General features: G+C 38.6%; 1 protein-coding gene across 11 annotated transcripts in view; it reads right to left on the reverse strand.

Annotated features, from left to right (window-relative positions):
- The window catches only part of LRRC4C (leucine rich repeat containing 4C), a 1,166,212-nt gene that overhangs the window by 462,918 nt on the left and 677,598 nt on the right, over window positions 1–25,696 (reverse strand). For all 11 annotated transcript variants that reach the window (XM_070487551.1, XM_044750116.2, XM_044750115.2 and 8 more), the window contains one exon: window positions 16,640–16,778. The gene's annotated coding sequence lies outside the window, so the exon portion shown is untranslated. The remainder of the gene's footprint in view (window positions 1–16,639; window positions 16,779–25,696) is intronic.

Genomic DNA, 25,696 nt, shown 5'->3' on the forward strand with positions numbered 1-25,696 from the left:
ATTATTGTCCCCAAAAGACAACCAAATCCAGTTCTTTGGCTGCTTGCCTTTCAGAATCTAAAGTGGGCTCTGGCTACAATGACCAAAGCTTCAGTGATCTTAACATTCTCAACAGCTTCCCACAATTCCAAGCTATTTCACTTTGTAACAGACAGAGATTTTTATGATATGAAATGTGCTTTATACCTTCATAGCCCACTCATGAATACGCTCATTTTCCCTGGGGGTACAATTTCTGTGCATCTTCAAACAGAGAAGTTTAAAAGAAATTCCATTTCTGTGAGTAATTTCTCAATGTGAAATAACAATGATATAAAAAAAATTAAATATAAACCCTTTAAAAGGAAAGAAAAGAATTCACTGGGTTTCCTCTAGAGAATAATGGGAGAGTTTGCTGACTTCTCTAATCCATCTTCTGTCTGTCTGATATGCATTTCCGCTGCAGGGAGAAAGCAGCTTTGGCTTTCGCTTTCTGAAATGAGCTGGACTATCTTCTGCCTATCAGATGATCTTTTCCGGACTTTTATCATGGTTAAAAATGGGGATGAGGCTGATTGGGTTTTTTATGTGTGCCAAGGGCTGGCTGATGCCCACGAAAGTTAAATCACACTGGAAATGTGCCAGCATGGAGAGCAAGGATTCTCTTAAGCTTCCAGAGAGACGGACAGTGGAGCAAGGGTGGAACCCCAGTAATTGCCAGAGCTGTTTCGGGCTGGAGTCAGTTTGATATTGTTGAATATGTCACACTAGCAATCTCAATAGGTGACAGCTCGATATTGTGACAGACATGTGGCTGCAAAATGGGAAAGGCAATGGCCTTTACCCTGGGAATTCTGACTCAGTTGCTCTTTCCTCCAAACCTGCGTGGAGTTATTTGCATATGGGAGGCTTCAGAAAGTTTTTAGACTCTTTCTTCATTTTTTCTCGCCTCCCTCCATCCTGACCTTTTCCTAAAACATAATGGATTGCATGAGTATTACTTTAAGACTATAACAATGCAGCATTGGTAAAGCAGAGTTAGAAAAATGTCCACTTGGAATAGCACTCGAAGTATTGTCTCGGATCCGAAGTAATTTAATGAACATGAAATCACTTGACTATATCTGTCTTCTATTATTTGCCAATTATGTCATGCATAAGGCATATTTGCCCCAAAATGTAATTTCTTTGAGTTTTTGAGCTTTATAATAATCTTACTGGCAGATATAGTGTGATATATTACTGTTATAATTCACGACTAGTACTTAACACAAAACTGTCAATGAAGCCTCTTTTCAGATATTGTTTTATTTAATGTTCATGACAACCACTTGAGGTAGGCATCATTATCACCATTTTTTCAAAAAGAAAATTGAGGTTCAGAGAAGCTAGGTGGATTGGCTCTGGTTACATAGTTAGTAAGCAGCAGCCTTAGATCTGTACCCAGAACTACTGATTTTAATTACTCTGCTGTCCTTATCACCTTATGGCTTCCAAAAAATGTTTGTTAAATGGATTTGCATTCAAGGAAAATACATCTGTGCATTGGAGGATGAATTCAAAATTAGGCATTTGTTTTTGAAAAGCCTGGCCCAGACTCAAAAGTGAAATAGTTTGTGTGATCTTTTGGGCTTGAGACATATTCTCAAATTGGTAAATAGAACGTCTCAAAAAGCACACATGCAGAATGATTCAGAGAACCATATGCAATCCAGGAACTCAACCAAAGTTTCTGAAGAGTTGCTGGGGTCAAGAAGAGAGGAGATTGATGAGATCGTTCCCCAATGCTTCCTATGTAGGCATTTTTCTCTTTCTATTGGCCTCTGCATATCTATATTTTGGAGGTACCAGAATTAGCTCAAGACATGTAGAACGAAGGTGAAAGGAACCCAGGAACTGAACAAGGAAGTGGTGACATGGACAGGAAGACAGTCTGCATTTTAGACGTCGCCTTTAAATACTGTTGAGAGCGACTGTAACTCTTACTTAGTCTGAGATAGCTGTTGCAAAACTTCATAGCCAAGTGCCCTGGAAGGTTTCCTGGTACTGGACTTGGACATTATGAAGTCGGGGATTTCAGTTTATTTATCTTTGAATCCGATGCCCAGGATAGTATGTGGCACATAGCAAACGCTGCTCTCCTCCTCCAGTGGGTGGTGGCTCTGGAGGGTCTGAGCAATGAAGATACTTTAGTAACGAAAACCTTCAGGGGAACGTGTCAATTAAACAAACTCTTCAGAGGTAAGAAGTGTTGCACAGTGGTTAACAGCACAGAGTTGAGAAAAGGAAGTTTGTTGTAATCCAGACTCCGCTCCTTCTTCCCTAATGGAAATTCAACCTCTTTACCTTTGCCAAGGTTACTTTGCTTCCTTTTCTCAACCACTTTACCTCTTTTTTTCTTCTTCCATCCTTTACTTTCCTAATTCTTACTCATATTTGTTATTCAATAAGTGGTAGAATAAATGTATGAATGATCAGGTAGGGTCTACAGAATGTATCAAGCAGAAAAAGAGGTCATCTTTGTCCATAGAATGTGAAATGTCTATAGAACGCAAAATGAATGGATACATACACACAGATACAAACACCTACCATGGTTTTTGCAGTCAGAAGCCTTGATTTAAATGATAGCTTGGCCAAGTTACATTTCTGAGCTCCAGTTTCCTGTTCTATAAAATAAGGATAAGAATATCTAACTGAAAGAGACAAATAATATACATTACTTGGGGATATAGAGTTATGGAGAAATTTGACATTTTTATGTTTATAATTCTATAACGCTTGATTTTTGATTTCACAGGAGCACTCAGGAAGCATAAAATCAATGAGTTATAAAAACTAAATAAATAAATAGAGAAAGGAATCTCTAAAATAAAACCCCATTTTGTAGACTAAATAAGATGGGTGCAAAGATAGGTAAATGATTGCACTTCTAAGCGTATGCTCCCATCTTCCCTCATGTATACAATTGTGGGTAGTGTATTGTGCCATGTCATAGTTACACTTTGAAGACCTTCTATTTCTCACAATTAACTGCCAGAGTTTTAGTGTTTTTTGTTTGTTTGTTTTTTCTAGAGTTCAGGGACAAAGGCAGTGTTAGTATGAAGTGAAATGTTTCAGAATGAAGAAAGCCTGACAATAGAGGATGCAGGAATATAGGAAAGCAGTAGAAACCGAGTGCCATTTCCATAATGATTCCTAATTCTTAACAGTTCCAACCTAAAGGCCAATGAATTTGTGTTTGTCTTATCAAGAAAATCAAGCTGAAAGTAGCTTGATTTCTCATCATTGAAGATATTGCAACTTCACACACACACACATATATATATATAAAAGAATCTTCAAGCTTATTACAGATGAAAGGAAGTTGTTTTCACGGTTGATAGACTTTAATAAATATGTTGTTTACCCAAATGCTCTATGAAAAATCACCTGAGTCAAATATTTTTCTTAGTACATTAACTAAAATGCAACTTTCTCCTAAGTCTGAAAACTATCATTTGTGCCAGTATTTAGACATAGTTTGTTTTAGAAATAAGTGCTTGTTTTTATGTTTGTGGCTAGCAAGGAAACCTGGATTCTATTTCTTTAGATTCATCTGATCTCATTCTAGTCAATTTAAAGTAAACGAGGGAGTTTGTCTATGGCTAATTATAAGACATGCTATCAAATTGTTACAAATTGAAAGGCTTTTGTCTTTGGCTCACAGACTTTTCCTCATAGCCTGAGGCAGTCTTGCAAAGAGATTCTGAAACTCCTAACCCTCCAAATAAAATAATAATAAAATAAATTAAACTGATAGCTTTAACAACCTGCTCATACTTACCAACCCTTTCTTCTCTCTCCTGTTTCATTCTGGTGATCCATGATAAAATTCACAACCCTGAACTCTAATAACCTAAGTGAATGTATGTTACTGAAATTAATTTAAATCTCAATTATAATTAAAGCTATTTATCTACAGGAAGATTTTTCTTAAGCCTTTCCTAATACATCCCAGAATCCTGGCCTATGGGCCTCATTAAATTTTTCAGCTGCCCTAGGGATTCTCAGGCTTTGGAGAGCTAATTGATGCTCATGTTCAAGCCTTATTGAAAGAGCTCACCTTCAAGGGTGAGGGAAAGAACACGTATACAAGCACATATAAAGTAGTACAGTCAAGCACTGCATAAAGACATTTTAGTCAATGACAGACCACATGTACAAAATCAGTCCTATAAGATTAGTACCATATAGCCTAGGTGTGTAGTAGGCTATACCATCAAGGTTTGTGTAAGTGTTGACGGGGAGAAAGAAATTTTCCTCCTCCCTTCTAGGTTCTTTCAGCTGGTCCGAAAAGTAAATTGACATGAGGCAGATTAACAGGAGCCAAACAAACAAAAGATTAATAACATGTATACAGGGGAGAAACCCAGGGAAACTCAGTAGCTCACCAAAATGCCCAAAGCCCTCACTTTAAATGCCATCCTTAGCTAAAGACAAAAGAAGATGTTAGGGCTGGGGAGAGTCAGGACTTCAAAGAGAAGGAGGCAATTCACAGGTGGGTGAGAAGGAGCAAATGTTTGGAAAACAAGTGTTTGGCTACACAGAAACAGAAGAACACAGGGGGAGCACAACAAACAGCTTTTCCAGGTTCCTTCCTCTCCACCACCTAGCTCATGTTATGCTAAGGTGATAGCTCACTTCCTGAGACAGGATTTTTAATTGAATTCTTTTAGGCAGTTAAGGGGGAGGTAACAAGAAAAACTTTCTGAGTCTTTCATTCCTTAAGAATAATCAGCTGAAAACAATCCTCATGTTAAAGAGACACATTTTGGGGTGGCAAATTTTGTTCTCCTTCAGAACACTCTATGACGTTCACACAACAGTGAAATCAGCTAACAATGCATTTCTCAGAAAGTATCTATGTTGTTAAGTGACACAGGGTTGTACAAGACTTGCCCACCAAAATGCCTTTACAATCCAAGGAGCTCATATTCCATAGGGAAAAATCAGAAGAGGCTTTCTAAAGATGATATTCACCTTGAGGAATTGGGGAAAAGAAGTATTGAGGAAAAGGCTCAATTTCAAAAGCAGAAGTGAGGAGAAGACAATTCAGGAAAAAGAAACAATATATGAGTAAAAGGCAGATGTGAGAAAAGAAGAGTATGCCACATCTAGTGTACCGTGGCACAGATCAGCAGCAAAATATTGACCCCTCAGACCTTGGGACAACCCAGTAGGATCTAGGGTGGTCCTGCCCCAAGGTATCCACACCTGACACACACTGCTCAGCTAGGTTGTGTGAGCGAACCCAAGGAGGTGTTATTCCACAGGACATCTATTCCAGCAGCCAGCTGCCAGCACATCTCTACTCATTGTGGAAAAGGGTTACATGGACCAGCTGAAGTAGACTGCATTGCAGCAGCCCAAGGCCCTTAGCCCCAGGATTATTGCTTATGGGTAAGGGAAGGCAAGTGGAAGCACCACATTTTTTCAGGAAGAGCAAGTAAAATTAGAGGTGGGAAAACTTCACCATCTTAGGATCAATCATGAATACAAAGACAGGGGTAATGGCATTTCAGAAAGTAAAGGAAAATCAGTGAATTCCCTAAAGCATAAGAAAGGCTTGAAATGGCAAACAAGGAGCAGGCTCAGGATGGAGAAGTAACACTGGGATTTAACTTTCAAAGTGCCCACAAATGTCCCTAATACCCCTGGATGGGCTAGTCACCATCCAGCATGGCAGGGTTGCTTAGAGAGGTGGCTGTAGTATATAACGTGCAACAGGAGTAACCTCTGGCATCTCCAACCAGAGAGTGGAAATGAAGCCTCATTAATGGCCAGATGGGATACTTTCTAATTTGTTCAGAGTCAAAGACTCACCCTCTTTATGAAAATGTCCACAGTTATTTCTGAGAACCTCTGGGATGTCTTGCATTGCCTAGGAAATGTCAATTCCCCCTGTCTTATTGGTCGAGGTACCATGCTATAGCCACCATTTGGCAGCGAGCACCCAGAGAATGTTGCTCAGAGGCACAACCATCTTCTGATGGCCCTTTAACACCTTCAGTTGACAACATCACACTGGCATCTGAGGTAGGAGAATCATTGCCTCCTTAACTCTGTGTCTGACATTAGCATCTGGACTCCCAGAGCAGCGCGGTTCATGTCTGGAGTTAATTACACTTTCAGTCACCCAGATCCTTCAATTTCTGTTCTTAACAACTCTATAGACATTTAAAAATGACTTCAGCAGGACCAACCCCATATCATCTTCCTCACCTCTCTTGACTCTTCCTTCCATCCTGAGAAACTCTGTATCTACAAGTACACTTCAGCTTCTTCTGTTTATTGAGCCAAATTAAAAAACTGTCTCTCCTGTGTCTATGAAATAAGTTGCCCACCATCCACCAATTCTATTATAGCCAGTCTCTAAATCTTGGTCTTGACGTAATTATATCACCTTGCTGAGAGTAAAATGAAGAAAGAGAGCTAACCAACCTTTATAGTGTTTTCATATAGACTGACTTATTGAAAATTATAATTATACTTTGAAGTAGATAATATTATTTTATCCTTGCATCTCATCCATCTTAAACTTACCACGCTTTAAAAAGATTCTATCTTCCGCCCCAAATCTGTCCTCCCATAGTACTTCCTGTCAGTAAAATGGAGATTTGAACCTTCTGTTTACTCAGACCAAAAATTTTAGAGTTATTCTTAATCTCTCTCTTTCCCAGCCTACCTTTAGTCATCTCACAAATTATATCTACTCGAAATGTATTCAGAATCCAATCAATTCTTACCGGTTGGACCTCTACCATCATGGTGCAAGAAACTGTCATCTTTCACATGGATTATTGCAGTAGCCTGCTAATTGTTCTCTCTTCTTTCATCTTTACTCTCCTTCAGTCTATACTCATCACAGTACCCGGAGGAATCCAGCATCGTGTCTCACACTTCCCACTTCTAAGACCTCAAATGCCATAGCTTTCTCCATTGTTTACTTATTTAGCTACTCCATAGACTTTTGTGTTTCTCAAAGGCACTAAGCATGCTCCTACTTCACGTCTTCTCCATTTGTCTCCTCATCTGAAGATCTTTGCTCCCTGATACTTCCACGCCTCAGCTTTTCACCTCCTTTTGATCTCTCTCACCTTCTGAGTGATGCCTTCCCTGACCAACAGTATAAAATTGCAAGGTAATCCCACCTTAGCACTACTTGTTCTTTCCCAACTTTATATTTTTAGATCGTACTTACCACCATCCAACATAACACTCATTTAATATTATTTTGTTTTACTATTTTGTTTATTAGCTCTCTCTGCCCACTAAAATGTGTATCCATAAGGGTTGGAATTTGTATTTCTGTTGTTCTCTGCTGTACCCCCAAAGCCAAGAATAGTGCCTGACTCATAGTGGGTGCTCAAGAAACATTTGTGGAATGACTGAATTAATTAACACACGCTAAGCAATGATTTTGGAGAAAAAATGACTTGTGATCCATTCCTCATCTATAATTTATTAGCTCTTGAGCTCATGCACATGAGACTCTCAGTCTCAGTCTCATTTACCTCATGTATAAAATGGAAATAATGTTGGGTGTTAACTAAAATGATAAATAAGAAATGACTAGGTCATAGTAGACGTAAAACAGAGGGTGATGGCTATTGTTGTTATTAAAATACTATTTTTAATAACCTGTGGGATACGATTTTCAATCTTCATTAAATAGAAGAATTTCTACTTTTCTCACAAAGAGTCAGGGCACATGGATTAAATATAAAATAAGTGAAAATATCCAATTCAGAGTCTGGTCCACGGAAGTTCTATAATGAATGATTGTTTCAATTGTAGTTAAACTATCCTCAAGATTTCCCTGGTTCTTCTATGCACTAAATTTCTTGACTTCAAAAGGAGCTCAGCATCATGGGGATGGGAAGGATTTTATAAATTCTCAGACTTAATACACCATGTTGCTAAAACAGTACTTTGCCAAAGGCTCTCTATTCCATTTTTGAGCTTGCAGTGGCTAAGAATCAGAATTCTTCGAGGCATGTTTAACAGCTCCCAGGCCCCAAAGTGGGTGGCCCTTGTTAAAGATATTTCTTTTTCAATTTCAGGAAAATCCTCAAGGCCTTCCTTGGTTTCTATTTGCTATGAAAAGCCTGGGAACTCCAGGGGAGGCATTGGTACAACATTTCTTCCTGCAGGTAACTTCCCTGAAAACAGCAACACTTTGTTATAATTACTGGAAAAAGACCCACCTCTAGTTTCCATCAAAAAGAAGTCAGTTAATTAACCAACAGGAAATTGAGTGGCATGACACTCTTTTGCCAAATCGTATGAAAGCAAGTCAACGGATCTTACCAATAGGGTACTGGAGCCAGCTTGCACCAGCCTGCGAGAAAATATGCTACATACCTCTTCCCACCTCTGTGTTTGGTGACATCTCAGTGGTACTTGAAATGGGCCACAGTAGGGACAGTGTTTACACCACACAAACAAGAGAAAACTACAAATCAGAGCTTTAGTTTTGTTTTTTCTTTCTCAGAGAGCCGTTTTTTCCAGCACACCATTGGTTCTACCTTGTTATTTCCAAGTGTATGAGATAACCATTCATTCAACAATTTGCTATTGCTGTGCCTTCTCTGGGCAAGGCACTCAATTTGGAAGTTGCTCTCTGAAATAGATGCACACCATTCGGTGGAATAGAATGCTTGTCTCAAATTGTTTTACTGCTTGGGTTTATGGTTTCGTTTCTTGAGCAGTAAATGTGCACTGTGAAACATTTTGCTTTACTACAGAGATTGTTCATTGTCTTTGCAACACGAATACGGAGCTTAAAGATGTAAAATATGAGAAATCAAGCATAAGGAATTCCCATGATATTTAGCACATTTGCCACTGGGGAAGAAAAAGTTGAGAAAATTAAGGTACTGCCAATGATATGATCGTTTTGCTTAGTGGGACAGGTGGGATAGGAGACTTCAGTAACATGGACTGATTTTTCTTTCAAAAGGTGCTTGAAATACACCTGGAAACTTCTGAAATTATGTTTGATAAGCTGGAAAATGGCAAGAAGATACAATCGCTCTGATTGTGTTCTCTGAATTGCTTACCTGTCAATTCTGAGCCTTCAACTAGGTCATGTGAATGTGGCTCAGAAAAACTGGCTAAATCTTGTATTACAAGGTCTGAACAGCTGCAAAAATCACATTAGGTATGATGGCAGTAAAAAGTACCTGCCACTCTTCTACACATATCTTTTTGATGCCTTTAATTTCTTTATTAGCTTTTCTATTTTGAGCTTTGCTTTGAGAATACAATGAATGCTTTATTAAGGAATTTCTATGAGCTCTCAACTTCTCAGCCATTTCATACAAGTCAATTTCCTTTTATTCCTATCATCTCTTGTTTCACTCCAGTTTGGGAAGAATGATTCAGAAATATGAGTTTTGAGATTTGTCTTCTCCCGTTAATGATTGCCTTCATTATGTGAGGTCCTTTATATTTTTGATTTATTTTTTGGTTTAGGAAAATTCACCCTGACCTAACATCCAAGCCAATCTTCCTCCATTTTTTAGTGTGTGGGCCACCTTCACAGCATGGCTACTAACAGAGCAGTATAGGTCTGCGGCCGTGAACTGAACCCAGGCCACTGAAGCAGAGTGCGCTGAACTTAACTGCTAGGCCGCCAGGGCCAGCTCTATTAGGTCCTTTTTAAAAGATGTAATACGTTTCTTCAAAAGTTAAAGTTTCTAAAAGATCTAGACAGAGACAAGCCCAATCTCTATTTATGCTTTCTAAAAGAAAAAAACAAAAAGAAAAACTACAATATTTTAAATAGCTTATACCATAGAAATTTCTCTTCTTTAACAAACTCAACGTTATCTTGTTATTTTGTTTTTAAGTTTCTAATAATAAAACTTATTTTGTTTATGATAATACCAAGATATACTTTTAAATAGTGTTTAATTCTGAATACAATAAAATCATATTTAAAAAGAAATAACTAAATACATGGTAAATTTCTAAAACCTTTGTACACATTAAAACCCACAGAATAGGGTAGTTTTCTCTTAATATAGATTATTTTCCACCTTGAGTACTTTATGGCACCCTGATCATTTCAATTTGTGGCAACTACAAAGTTTAAATGACAGAATTCTGTCATAAGGCTCCAAATTCTTGGAAGATTTGAAGGGTGTAAATTTTTGGTCTAATTTTCTGTAGAGGAACTATTAAAGTGAATTTTCATGAAACAAGGCATAGCAGGCATAAATACAGTCTGTCTATTTCAGCGTGTATCCTTATTCCCCATTGAAAATTGTATAAAGTAGAACTCTACTTCAAACTTTGCTATTTCTATTTATTTTACAGCACTAGGCAGTCATGGGAAGCTTTTCACCCTAAAAGCAAGCCTTTTCTGATGAATCTGACCAAACAAAAACCAGGATGCCTTCTTTTTTAAATTGCTGCTGTAAATATCCATTATTTAGAATACTCCCTAAGCATACCTGCCTTATCATATAGACAAAGTCAAAGTTGATGTCTTTAAGTATCTATGACATAGGCCAAAAAGATCTCTTTTCATCTGCCTGAGATGAGCGGAACTCTTCTCTTTTTGCATCAGGTCCTTGCCTGGCATTGAACATGGCTAGTTTCTGCTCTATCAACGCCTTTGCGTCAGGGTTCTTGCTGGTTTCTCTAAACCTCTGGCATCCTCTAGTCCAGGAGTGAAGTGCTAGAGAGTTTGTTAGCTGTGATTCTGCCTTTTTGTCCAGGCCTTTCTATATTTGTGGATAAAGTCCCTTCCTTAGGTACTTGGAAAGCCATTGTTTCTGTGTTACCCAGCCTGATCGACTTTATAATAAATTGATGAAATTCAGAGCCCCTCCTTGGGCTATGTTTAAAAGTAGAATTAGTGCCTGTCTTAAAGGATAGTGATGTTAAATCATCTTGTTACCATATGCTGGTATTTTTGTTTATTCATTGGAATTATTTACTTTTTCTTGTGTAGAATGGGATGGGTGGGATTGACATTTGACTTGTAGACCACCAGTCTATATATGGTAAAACATGAGGCTATTATGTTTGGCATCTGGGGTCAGAGCACGTATAATGAGATCGAGGGGGCATCTTAATATTTAATATTCTTTCCTCTGCTACTACCAAGGCCAGAGCAATAAATATCTCAGTTCATTTGTAGGGACAAGATTCACATAAAGAATTCTCTAACTAGATAAAGCAAGGTAAAATGTGAGAATATTTGTCTAGAAATGTCATAGAACTCATTTTCTGCAAAATTTTTGGAAACTGATAACACAGATTACTTCCCAGTAGCTCAACGTGCTCTCTCTCCCTCTGCTAAACTCCTATAGCAAGTCACGTATGGTGAATAATGTGCTCCATTAGGCACTAGCAGCAGACAAGGATGAACAAGACACTGCATTGCATGGGGGAAATGAAAGACAACTTCCTACCTTATATGTTATAGTTATGATAGTCTTTCTCTTTTAGTGCTGTCAAATGTTTTCTATATAACTTGATAGTTAGGCCTGATTATATATACGTGATATATATACTTTCCTCAATGTCTAGAATACTGTTCAGCATGTAGGAGATATTTTGTTAAACTAATTATTCTTTCATTCAATGATTATTTTTAAGCCCCTATTATGAGAAGCAATCATCTCTTTGAGATGGGTTTGCATATATTCCTACACAAATGCAGAAGAATGGACTTAGTGAGAGATTGGATGTTTTTTGTTTGTTTGCTTTGTTTTATAGCTTTAGAGTTATACTTTGCTTATTATTTTTAAAATTTGGCACTGAAAATAGACCACTCAAAATATCTTCAAAAATGCTTCTGTGGGACTTCCACTTCCAGGAAAATAGAGTAGACTTTCTTTGTTCAGTTCTTTCCATTAAGTAAAATTAAAAACCCTGGACATTGTATTTTTAAAAAGGAACAAATAAGAAGACCTTGAAAGGTGGAAAATAGAAGGCAGGCTATTTAGGAAACTTAGATCCATGTAATGACACAGTGGTGAGTTTCTGGGCATTCTTTTTAACTCATACATCTCAGACTTGAAAAGAGACCAGAAACCCAGAAATGCCGACAGGTACAGACAAAAAAAGAAAAAACAAAAGTCTGCTCTCTCTACCCAAAGGACAAGGAAAACGCAGCTCAGCAAGACAGAAAATGTGAGATAATTATTCTCATCCAGCAAAACATCATAGAAAAATTTGACCCTATGTAGGCCAGCAAAGCCCTAGTGAGGACACAGACTTTCACCTTCACCAAGCTGCGACAAGGTCCCACAAACTCCCTATCAAGGTGCTATCAGACAAGGCCAGGGAGAAAACCAGAACTTTCATCCCTGCCAGATAGCAACAAGGCCACCCTCCACCCTGTGCATTGTCAATGCAGACGACATGAGGAGCCTGGACTTCTACCTCCACTCAGCAATAGCAACAGGACATTCCCCCAACATGCGGGAATGGTATCAGAGTCAACGTCATGGAGAGTCAGAACTTTCACCACCACCCAGCAGACATGAGGCCGCTCCTCTGCCCAGGGTGTGACTGGTAGCCAAGTGGGTAGCAGTTACATCACACTCCTATGTCTCCCAGCCAGACAGGTATCAGCTCTGCTGGAACTCCTGCCCACACCCAGCAGTAAGGAGGACTCTCCATGCACTCGTGTGTGAACAGAGGCCAAGTAAGGAACGTGAGTTTCTATTCCCACCTGACGTTAACTCTACCCCTACTTCCTCTGCTGGAGAAATATCAGAAGAATTTAGCTAAAACTGAAGGTTTAAGTAAGATATGGTCTCTTAGTATAACACCCAAATTGTCCAGATTTCAATTACTCATTATACCAACAATTGGGAAGATTTCAAATGGAATGAAAAAGACAATCAATAGAGGCCAACACTAAGAAGAAAAAAGAACAAATAGACATGCATAGGAAATAAAATTGACTTTGAAGTAAGTTTCACATCTTATAGAAAAATTCACTCAAAATGGATTATGCACTTAAATATAGTAAATAAAACTATAAAAACTTAGGAAAAAACATACAAGAAAACCTTTGGTCTCTAGGGCTAGGCAAAGAGTTCTTAGATTGGACACTAACAGCATGATCCCTAAAGGGAATAACTGCTAAATTTCACTTCATCAGAATTCAAATCTTTTGTTCTGTAAATTCTTGTTAAGAGGATGAAAAGACAAGTTACGGAGTGGGAGAAAGTATTTGCAAACTAATATCTGACAAGGACTAATACCTAGAATATATAAAAAATTCTCAAATATCAACAGTAAAGAAACCAAACAATCCAATAAGAAAATGGGCAAGACACAAACAGACATTTCACTGGAGAGGATAGACATGGTAGACAAATACAAAAAATGATGTTGAATGTCACTAGTTTTTAGGGAAATTAAAATTAAAACCACAATGAGATAATTAGGGGAAAAGCTCCTCGATGTTGGTGTTGGCAATGTTTTTTTGGCTATGACGCAAACACACAAGCAACAAAGGCAAAAACCAGTAAATGGGACTGGGGTGGCATTTTGCACTTGCACAGACACAGAGCCCAGGGCTCCTGCCAGTTGGGTCTGTGGCTCCCAGCTCAGGCAGGCCGTGGGGAAAGAGTAATGGGGGTACTCAGAAGGCTAGTATCTGCAGTCGTGAAAACCTGTGGCTCCATGCAACCAGTGAAATCTCTAGGGGGTCAGAGGTGTCTGTGCTCAGTACTTTAGTGGCAAAGATGATGGGGTCCTCTGCAGGGCAGGTCAGTGGAAACCATGGATACTCTCGCTGCATGGCTGATGTTGGTTGCCACTGCCCTTCTTCCCTGTTCTAGCCATCTCTATACATCTCAGTTTTGCCAGTCTCTTGGTGGGGTGAGTCACTAGTGGGTCCTTTGTGCAGCTCCCGGAAAGGCTAGGGAAGTTGGTCTCTCACTCCTCTCTCCCTTTCCGGGTGAGGGGAACTCTTTCTTGCTTTCCTGTTGCAAATCAAAGCCATACGATTTCATCTTACACGTTAGAATGGCCATCATCGAAAAGACAAGAGATAGCAAGTGCTGGCGAGGACACAGAGAAAAGGGAACCCTGGTGCATTGTTGGTGGGAATGTAAATGGTGCAGACACCATGGAAAACAGTATGGAGTTTCCTCAAAAAATTAAAGATAAAACTACCATATGATCCAGTAATTTCACTTCTGGGTATTTAGACAAAGGAAATGAAATCACTATCTTGAACTGACATCTGCCCTCCCATGTTCACTCAGAATTCTGAGTGAACAATTCACAATAACGTAGATATGAAAACAAGCTAAGTGTCATTTGATGGATGGATAGATAAAGAAAATGTTATAGATAGATAGATAATCTATCTAGATTTTGCATTTTTTTCTACACTCCCAGAAGCAGCCTCATTGACCCCCTCCAGAGATGTAACAGCACCAGCTGGTATCCCTTCCTCAGAGATTTGGATCCAGCTCTGTCTAAGGAGTCCCTTGTATTTCTTCAGGCTATAACATTAGCTGAAGAGCATCCCTCACAAAATTCTGAGTCCCTGCTCTATATGGTCCCCAATCAGAGCTCCTGGGACACTAGTTCCAGCTAGCTGGCATGACGCTTCTTAGAGACATGAATCCCAGGAGTGCGGAGTCCCTCCCTGAGCTTCTAAATAGTTCCTCTACCTTTCAGGCAACACCCCTACCAGAGATTCCTGAGTTCCAGTTCTGCAAAGCCCCTCCTCCAATATTCTAAATTCTAATCATCTCAAACGCTTGTCTGTCGTCGCTGCAGCCAGGGTAGCCACTTCCTGTGTTACTACTTCTCTGATTTCTCAGTTTCCTCTTTTGCTTTTCCAATTCTTCAATATGTGGTTAACAATTTTTAAATTAAATTTTATCTGTTAAAATAACTCATGCAGTTTCTGTTTCCTGAGTGTAACCTAACAGATGCAGACAGTTAGTAGCAAGATTTGATGCTGAATGAAGAGAAAGTGGCTAAAGAGACCATGAGAGGCTATGTAAAAGGCTGAATTATGAAAGGAGTACATATATGGCTAAGAAAAGCAATCAGAAGCAGAGAGAGAGAGAAAAGAACAGAAGTTCAGGGAGAAATAGAGTTACAAAGAAGTAAGTTCCCTGTTGTTCATGAGAATGATACAGACATAATGAGAACATTCTAGAACTGCCTTTTTTTTCTTGTTTTCAAATTCTGTTTCAGTTCTAGCCCTCATATGTTACCAGCATAACTCTCTTTTCACTTACATGAGTCTTGCTTCCCTATAAACAAAAGAACCTAACTACAAGAAAACAACATCCCTCCTTTTGAATAGATAGAAGGACTGAGATTGAAGGCAAAGAAAGGGGACAATAAATATACTTAAAGAAAGACTTTCAAATCTTTTCTCTCTTTGTTGGTTCACTTTCCTCTTGAATGCTAGTAGTTTATCATCGTCCCGTTGCCTCCTCATCTTTAGAGAGTACTTTACACACTACGAAATGCCTCCATATCTATGTTCTTATGTGAACTCTCAAAACAAAGCAGTCTCCCCGAAGACAAATAACGTTTTCTATTTAACTTAATCTACATAATGTGATGGAGTTGATGGGAGAAAGAATAGTTGTCTTCCAGGAAGCTCCTGAGTTATGAATTCAGGACAGATAGCTGTTATAAACGCAACCCCGAGAGAGATAAATATTAACAGAAAAATGTATGAGCAATTCCTCCTGTAGTGGTTCCAGGTTCTTATAACATTTCTACTTCCTCTTTAAAACAGCATGAATATCCAAGTAAGTATTTGCCAATTAAAATGCCAAGTATAAATATCTCCCTTGCCATAGATGGAGCTTCATATCACTATAATTTGATATTTTTTTCCTCCTCAACACAATGAAATGCCACAGGAGAATGAACTGATTATTGCCATTTCACAGACCTGGACAGCTCCTATGCCTAAGCTCAGTAGACCTTGGTCCTAACCTTTGATGGTACAACATTTAGCTAAAGAGGATGCTACAACCCATGCCCCCAGCTCACAATCCGCCACTTGACAGAGTTGTATGGACTTTCCTTTTTCCCCACCAGTTCATTCAGAGAAGTTCAACCTTCCCAATAGCCCAAGAGAAAATATTTTCATGCTGTTCCCACATCAAGCTTTCTAATCTCACCAGGTTTTCCATGGGAGAATAAAAAGCCGGCTAGCCTTCCCAAACACTTTGTTCCATATTAATGACCTAACTGCTACCCCAGTTTCAAAAGAAAGGCATTTGTCTGCTTGTTTCATTCTGAATCCTGGGCAGGCCAATCTGCCACCCTCTCAACTCCCAGGGCAATGCAAAGAAACAGCTGTTCGACGAACAGTCTGCCTCTCAACACTCTGCATAAACCACTGCTAGTAAAAGTTTTATGAGTTGGGCACTTTTTCCCCCTGCTTCCTCCTTTCATAACCGACTGAAGCCCAAATGAACAAGATGAAATGGCCAGACACTTGGCCATATGTTGGCATCCACATGTGTACATTTGAGAGGGAAGAGAAGCTGTCAGCTGTGCTGAAGGAACATTATAATCATCAGAAATGTAATTAACATCCCCGCAGTCAATGCATCTTTGAAGGATTCGAACAGAGTAAATTATACCTCTTACTTACCTGTAGCAAATTGCCCCTGGACCAGTTTCTCTGTTTTCGAAACTTGAATCCAGTCAATTTATGGAGACTCCGAAGTGGTTTCAGGACGTTTCCATGGTGTTAATCTGCATAGGTTATCTCTGCTCTTCCAGTAACTCCTCTATAAAACAGAATAAGGGGATATACTCAGGAATATACAACGCTCAATAAATGCTGGTGCATCAATTAGATTTTAGCACCCATAACTCACCCTAAAAAATATTGGACCATTCTTATTATTTGTTTAATAGAAAGTGAGAGGAAGAAAGATTTTCCCTTTGAAAAACTACATTGCACGTTATCGTGGATTTGTGTCTACAGTCACAACTAGTAGAAGTCCAGGTGAATGGCAAAGGCTTAATAAAAGTTTATTGATTGGAGACTCAATATAATTGATTTGATGAAAGTTTCCTTGTTATTGCATGCCCTGAGAAGATGGAAAGGAATTTAACATTTAAGACGTTACCATGGACCTCGGGCTGTGCTAGCTGCTTTTATTATATATACGTTATCTCATTCAATCAGTACAACCTTTCTAAGAACTTGCTACCTATAGCTCTCTGTCTGGCAGATGTTTTTATTAGCCTCATTTTTCAGATCAGAGGAGAAAGACTTATAAGTCGGTGAGGTCAAATTTTAAAACCTGTTAAGCTGAATCCACTGCTCTTACTCTTTCCTTACTCAGGTCTGGGAGAGGACTATAGACTATTGTTTCATTTTGTTTAACTAATTACTATCAAAACATTTTGTGTACTGAATACATCCTAAGACAAAACAGAGTGACTTGGGCATGGAGCTATGGTGACACCCAAGTAAAACTTGACAATAAATTTCATGTTATGAGATATCCTATCGTAATTATGATCAAATTCCTTAAGCACATAAGTTTTTTCTGCCACCATAATTGTTTTCATCTGAAATTTCACATCCGTTTTGTGTTCGTGGGGCTCTTTTAACTAAGTTCAACAAAATCATTTTGTGCGTATCTAAACCATATTACTGATTTAACACTCTCTTATAATAACTGGCTAATGTTAAGAAATAATAAGCCATGATAGTCCTCTTCTCCCAACTTAGAAGGATTATTACAACAAAGCACCCCATGAACCCTTTCTTGTTCCAGAAAATAGCCAGCCACAGAAAACCCTTTGTTCCTCACACTGAACAAGACTTCCTCTTTTAAAATATCCCCAAACTGCTCACTTGCCCCCTTGCAGCTGATCAAGAACTGTCAAACGTAACAAAGATCCCATCTTAATAGAACATCTGCCAATTAGATACCGTATCAGTATTTTCTCGTTTTACGCCATAAAACTTACTCCCCTTTGCAACTGACACATTTTGAACACTTGTTTAAACAAAAGTGATGGCAGAGGAGTCCCTTGACACAAATTTATGAATAAACAGCCTTTGTTAAGTTTAACTCAAATAGTGAGTTATTTTTGCTCATTATCATTCTAGGAATTCCCTTGAGGATAATATTTAACTCTAGAGAGAAATGTCTAAATTTGTTGAGCGATTTGCAGACTCTTCTTCGTCTGTGTTAAAGGAATATGGTAGAACTAATAGGTAGAAAAGTAGGGGAAGTGGATACTGAATTACATGGGAGGATGAATGCCTAACCTAAGAAATAATTGCTAAAGTTGCAATTCTGATTCAATTTCACTTAGTCTATTTCATTACTATTGTTTCATTGTTACAATTTGCATTTTATTTTTGGGGGGTTTTGATTTGAGGAAGATTAGCCCTGACCTAACATCCACTGCTGATCCTCCTCATTTTGCTGAGGAAGATTGGCCCTGTGCCCACCTTCTTCTATTTTATATGTGGGACACCTGCCACAGCATGGCTTGATGATAGATCCTTACTTGGTGTCCAAACCTGCAAACCCTGGGCTTCTGAAGCGGACTGCATAAACTTAACCGTTACACCACCAGGCTGGCGCCTACAATTTTTAAAAATAACCATATATTTTCCCACTATGCGCTAGGCACCAGTAAAGTGATTTACAAGATTATCTAATTTATTTATATGGGTAAAAATCCGTGCTTCAATGAAAAACTATATATTGTCTATTGCACACCCTTTGGATCATGTGATTCTGACTCTATGGCAGAATTCTACAGAATGTACAACTTTGTAAATTGTAAAAAACTATTAGCAGCACAAAATAATTCTTTTCTATAGACAAATAAGTCTTATCTTGTCCAGTAGAGATTCAATTGACTTCCCTCTTCACTGTGGAACAAGCTAGTTTTACCTACATTTGCACATTCATTTCAATATTCCTGATCTATAGATGCGTCTTTATTTTGGATTTCTCTTTTAACTGGTTATAACACTCCTGGTCCTCTCATTGATTAATGAGTTGTGTAAAATCTTTAACACCTGTTCATTTTATATCTGTATGAGAGTCATGACTTTATCATTTTTAAAATGATCTTTTACTATTCTTGACAACAACTCTATGGGGGATAGAAATTGTTGAGTACATTTTGCAGCCAAGAACCTGAAGCACCAAAGGGTCCCGCGACTTGCTCAGAGCTACAAACATCCACTGGGCACTCCTGACTGTTTTGCACTGTGCTACATGCTGTGGCTACAGAGCTGAATAAGGCTGTTTCTACCCTCAAGGTCAAGGAGACCAGAATAAATCTTTATTGAGAGTTGCCCATATGCAAGGTGTTTCCAGAGATATCCAGCAACTAAAAACATTTGATAAATCCTGACTATCCAAAACTCACCACTTGCTAGATGAAATACTGAGCTCGAATAGATTCAAACAGTGTTACACCCCTCACTATTTGAACTCATTCTATGAATTCTTGATAACTAAATTCAGAAACCAATTAGATTTGTATAGGGAAAGATACTTAGTTGCTATCTTTTAATCCTCAAAGCCACCTTGTGAGGTAGGCATTCTTCCCACTTTTACAGATAAGAAAAATGAGGCTCAGAAAAAGGGATGCTCAAAAAAATCACAGCACTTTAGAATATAAAGAGATAGCGGGATCACACAGTCCAACATCCTCATTTTATAGATGGAAAAGCAGCTCAGGGAAATGGAGTGATTCTCTTGAAGCTCTCGTCTAGTCAGGAGCAGGACCTGACACAAACATCTATTGCTTCTAGCTTCTCCTGCATCCTTCCACTCATCTGGGACTAGTGATGTACAATGGGCCACATATCAGTCAAAATCATGGAGGAAAGCGAGGAGTAAATTATTAAAACATGCTCAAGGCTATCAGAAGACCTCAGGATCTCTTTCCAATCTGACTTCACTGATTATTTATTCCTCCAATTGATCTGAAGTTTTCTGTCTGAATTCATTTCCCCTTCTACTTTAATATTACTATTTTATATGTTTATTAATCTCCTATTTAAGCAACACCATGAACTATGTTCAATATTTCAAAAAGGCGGTGACTACCATCATCTACAATAAGACAAAGGCTATCTAAAAGGTCAAGCGTCTTTGTTTGTGACTGGATTTAAATCAGCTCAAGGAGTGAACTGTGTTTTCTAATATCAATCTGGAATGACAGAAGGATAAGGATATATCTGACATATTAATACTGTGGGGGATCAGAATTGGCCACCCCCAAATGTGTCTCTTTGGCTTGATTATTTTTAAGGACAAGAGACTCTGAAAGAAACTTTGACCTTCCCCCTAACTGCTTAAAATAATTTAAGATAGAAGGCCTGTCCCCAGGATAGGCCATCACCATAGATAACCCTGGGTATCCCTGGACTGAGAGAGTCCTTGCTGAGTCCACTCTTACCAAAGTTTTCTCCACCAAACATTTGCTTTTCCATTTCCATGTGAATTTCCATCCTCCCCTTTGAAGTCCCAAACCACTACTCCCAACAACTTCCTTTATCTTTAGCTGAAGATGGTATTTAAGGTGGTAGTATTTGGCCATTCTGGCAAGTTATTCACTTTTTCTGAGGTTCTTTGATGTATGTATGCTATTAAACTTTGTTTGATTTTCTCCTGTTATTCTGTCTCATGTCAATTTAATTCCTAGACCAGCCAGAAGGACCTAGAGGGTATAGGAATTGTATTCCTCCTCTCCAATAAGACTATGGAAAACACACTAAGTATCATTAAACCCATGGACTCACCAAATCTACTTAAGTTCATGGATTCTTTTCAGTGGAAAAAAAATTCAAATTATAGGGCTCGTGTGACAGACAGAAAGGAAACCCTAAAGGAGTCTTTGGGTGTGAGAGTTTCAGGAATCGAATACCTATGCTCTATTGTTGCCCATGGAATTTGGAGACCTCTACAAACACCCATGGGCCTAGACAGCTTTGCACTTAAGTCACCTTTTGCTCAACATTCAGGTACAAGTTCTCACTGTCAGTACCAACAGGATGGGAGTTATTTCCTATTATCCCCATTTGCAAACTGTGGTTGAAAATTTGGGCAGATCTCAGATTCTCTAGCAAAGTAAATTACTTTTTATCCACTTACAGTCGTAGAGACTAGAAACTTTGGGGGGGGGGGCACAATCTCATGACCGCTGATAAAGGACAAGCAATAGGATATATTGGAGTATATGAGGAAGTCATTGAGGTTAAAACTAATTTGGCCTGACCTTGTTTTTCCAAAGAGGCCTGATGTTGCCTGTTGAGCATGCATTGTATATCTGCTTTTAGTATTTGCTATGCCCCAAAGATAAGAACGGTGTCCTTAAAGATAAGGATGTAACTTACCCCATATTGGCATTTCTTTAAGAATAAGCATTGCTCCCTAAAATAAGGATTAATCACTGACTTGCTGTGCTCACCTTGTGACTACTCACCTTGTGACCACTGACCTGCTGTGTTTACCAAATTGCTATGCCAGCAAAGAAATTTTGTGACTATTGTAAAAGGGACACTCTAATCAAATGTGATGCATACTCTTTGATGGTATATAACCACCCTGTACACCCCACTTCTTTGGAGTGCTCCTTTCCTTTGTGAAAGGACTCTCCTGGGCTATCTGATCCTTAGGGCTGGCTCATAATAAACTCACTTCAATTTTGATTTATAGATTGGCTATGGATTATTTGCATTGACACTGATAAAACATAACATCAAGAAGATTCCCTGGTTCTCTTACTTTTTTTCCTACTTCTCCCCAACTCTTCTTATCTTCCCTCCCCTCTTCTACTCTGCCTTCCCTCTTCTCCCATTTTTGTCCTCTCTCTTTTTCTTATTTTTTTCTCTACCCTTGCACAAATATTTCTATGAGGAAACCATGGTCATAAGTGTCTAATGAATAAGCTTATAGTATATCACCTCTCAACAAGCAGAACAGAGAATGGCTACCTGCTATTGGTATCCTTTTAAGTATGCTAGTGCTGTATCACATAAGCTGCAATGGGTCACTTTTTGTTAGGAAAAATGCAACACACTTGTCCCTTCATGAACTCTGTTTTTCTGTCCTTTCAGCCATTCACAACACGCCTCTCACATTGGGCTGATTTCGTTTCAGGCCTTCACACCCTCCAGAGACTTTCCCTTAGGAAATTTACAACCTTCTGTTCCTTTCTAAGGCATCAAAATTCTAATAGAGTTGTGTACTATGTAAACCTATGCTAATTTCAGTCATTATGCAGATGTCCAAGTACATTGCAGGTTTCCACCTAAAAGTGTTATTTCCCTTTAGAATCAAAGGTACTTGGATGAGCTGTTGATTCCTTTGTTGAAATATAATCCATATATCAGGAGGCCACCCAATTTGTCAAACTTCTGCCGGGGAAAACAGAATCTCCCTAGAGAGGTTGTTGAATTGAGCAATGTTGAATTGCAACTAGCATTTAAAATGAATTGATGGAAAAAATTCTAAAGAAACTTCACTTTTTACTAAATCATAATCTCCCAACTCTGTGCATTTTAAATAGGTCTGCTTTTGTTGTCATTTAACGAGCTCTGTTTGGCTACCTCTGAGCTGCCAGGAAAACAGGGTGAAAAAGTATTTTTCGTGTGTTGTTCTTATAATCCTTAAGACAATTTAAAAGGATCTATCTAGAATGCATCACTTTTAAACATTTAGAAACTGATGTTTAATGAAGTTACAAGGTATAACCAAGACTACACAGTCACTAACTTTACCAAGTGTTAAAATCCAGGCCTTATATGAGTCTCCATGTGCTTTTCTGCTTACCCTATAGATATTTTTACTTTAAAAATGGGTAGTCTAATGACTGGTCCAAGCTGGCCTTTCTTTGTATAAGTATTTCTAAGTGTTTAAATGTGAATATGTTCTACACAGAGTAGGACGCTGCAAAGAGAATGACGTATCACGTATGGGAAATAAGGAATCTCCCATTTAATCCTGGGACCAATTATATCTATGATACTAATACACTTGGATTAAAGGCAAAGAGCAAGGTTAAGATACATTCAGTGATAAAGTCAGATTTTTCAGGTGGAAGAAGGATGCAAATTGACATTTCCTGAGATGCACTGAATCACGGTAGCCTTTCCATATGCCTGAATCAAAGAGCTACAATTTCCTGAAAAAATTATACTATATGATTAAAATAAGGGAAGTTATCTTGTACTAGACACTAGGCCAGGGTAAATATTAACTCTTCCTTATATGTGTCCTGCATATAATAGGAAGGGTAAGGTTTTTTGGAGGCCAACAGTGGGCAAATGTGGCTTCAGAACTCCAATACAAAGTTCAGAACACCGGCACTCCACCCCTACACACCATCCATGCTTAATATGAGAATCAAAAGAACTGCATTTAAGGCTACAGCATAATGCTTAAATACTATGGTTCGTAAATCATTAGGACTCTTGTCATCTCCTTCCCATTTGGCAGCAGGTCTGTCTTAGGGATTCATTCTAACAAGGGGCCAAATCCTCTGTCTCCAATTGTGCATTTCGCCACCTGATGGTGTTGATTCTGCAGAATATATCATAGAGCAAGAGTCAAGGGACGTGAAGAAGAAGTGACTCCCTCTTGATTTTTGGAGTCTAGAAAACACCTATACTCCCGCAGGGTTGAAGTCCTGCTCTCAATGCCTACTATCATCTCTTGCACATTTAACCCACCTGTTTTCAAACCTGAGAGTTGTTGTGTGCCCCCTTACTGTGATTTTTTCTCCCAAGTATATATTTTTACCATTTGAGTGAACACATAATTTATAATGAAAGCCAAAGCAGAGACACTAACGCCAAAGACAGAATCTTTGCAAATTACATCCCAACAAATAATAAATTTAATAGAGAATCATGACACCCAAATTGCGAACCATAAGGAAGAGGGAATGTGTCATCTTCTAATATTATTTTACTGAATATAAATGAATAAAGGATTTTTTATTGCATTTGTGTCATCAGCATTCCAAATCTCAATGGGACTTTTGACATAAACATGCAATCAAGAACCAAATTATTATATTTATAATGACAATCTCCTATCTAGTGTCTTCCATCAGAAGTATGATAAATAATCACAATTCATATAACTTAATAACAAATGTGTTAATATATTGATTTCAAAAAAGGCACTGTCAGTGTATATCTTTCTTTTATTCATTCTCACAGTCTATTTTCTAATGTTCTGAGACAAAATCTAAGTTAAACATTCTTACGGTCCTCTTGTTAGATGTTCAAGTCCTACCTGCCTAGAAAAGCATCAAAACAGGATGTGTGGGGCATACGATTATGACACCACCAACAACTATTCCGGCTAGGTTTTCAGGATAAGTATGACTTTAAGGAAAATTATAACTACTTTTTCATTCATTCATTCTTTGGAAGGCAAAATAACGTTATAATCATCCACACACATTCTAAAGTCATATGGCCTTAGTTCAAATCTAGGCTGTCAATCACTGACTATGTTACCTTGAGATAGTTACTCTCAGAGTCATTTCCTCATCTGTAAAAGGATACAATAATAATATTTAACTGAAAAATTTGTTGCCAGTATGAAGTAAGGTAACCTATGGAAAAAGCACTACTTCTGACACGATAAATGCTAAATTAATGGTAGCTAGTATTTTTCACTTATCTACAAGCATTTTTGGAATGCCTGTGATACGCTCAGTTGGGCAACACATGGATAAAATAGCAATCTTCTGAGCTTAAGTGTTAGTAGTCTATGTGTCAACTACACTCCCCTCTTGTCACACACGACCCCAACCCCAAACATAAAAAAAACAGAGCATTCTCAGAGAGTAGTAAAGAAAGGAATCCATATTCCAGAGTCGTTTATTTAAATCTAGTTGAAGGAGACAATGAGGAAGCATCCATATTAGAGGTACATCCACAAATGGGCCTTAGGTGTGTTACACAGGCTCGCTCTTAGCATTTGCAGCCACTCAATGTATGGAGACTCGTATTCAAATGACTGAATATATAAAAGTTACAAATCAAGCTAACAAATTTTAAATAAAGCCATTCTATCAACTTCAGGAAGGCCTACAAGGTTATTTTCATATTCACAATTCTCAGATGCTCTGGAGTTTTGCACTGGAGTGAGATGGCACAGGGAGAGGCAGCCTTTGGTGCCCACTCTTTCCCTGCAGCCTACCCTCCATGTCATCTTACGCCTGTTAAATCTGGTTTTGCACTAGGTCCCTCATATGCCTGCATGTCAACACTCCAGTCTGCAATGTCCAAGCTCCAACTTATACCCTGTACAAAGCCTTTCCTGGACTTACAGGTACCTAGTGCAATAGTGATGTGCCCTTAAGAGGACACACCAAGGGAAGAGACCCATGCAGACATTGCAAAAGAGTTGGGGTAGTGAATTGCAGGTCTTTAACCCTGAGGCATGGTCTAAAAGATGTTTGGGGACTATAGGTGGGCACATTTCCTCAGCTCCATGAATTCCACGTCCGTGACAAGAGAATTGGCTGAAGAAATCCTGTTTGGATCCTCTTAAAGAGAAGAACCCAGGACACGAGCCTTTCTTGCTTGAGTCTAGATGCAATAGCGGTATTGAAGTGAGAGTCAGGGCTCTGGAGCCGGACTGTCAGGGTTCAGATATTGCTTCTGTTTTTAACAATTAAGTAATCTGGGGCAAGT

The sequence above is a fragment of the Equus asinus genome, chromosome 17, assembly GCF_041296235.1.
Source record: "Equus asinus isolate D_3611 breed Donkey chromosome 17, EquAss-T2T_v2, whole genome shotgun sequence".
NCBI classification, from domain to species: Eukaryota; Metazoa; Chordata; class Mammalia; order Perissodactyla; family Equidae; genus Equus; species Equus asinus.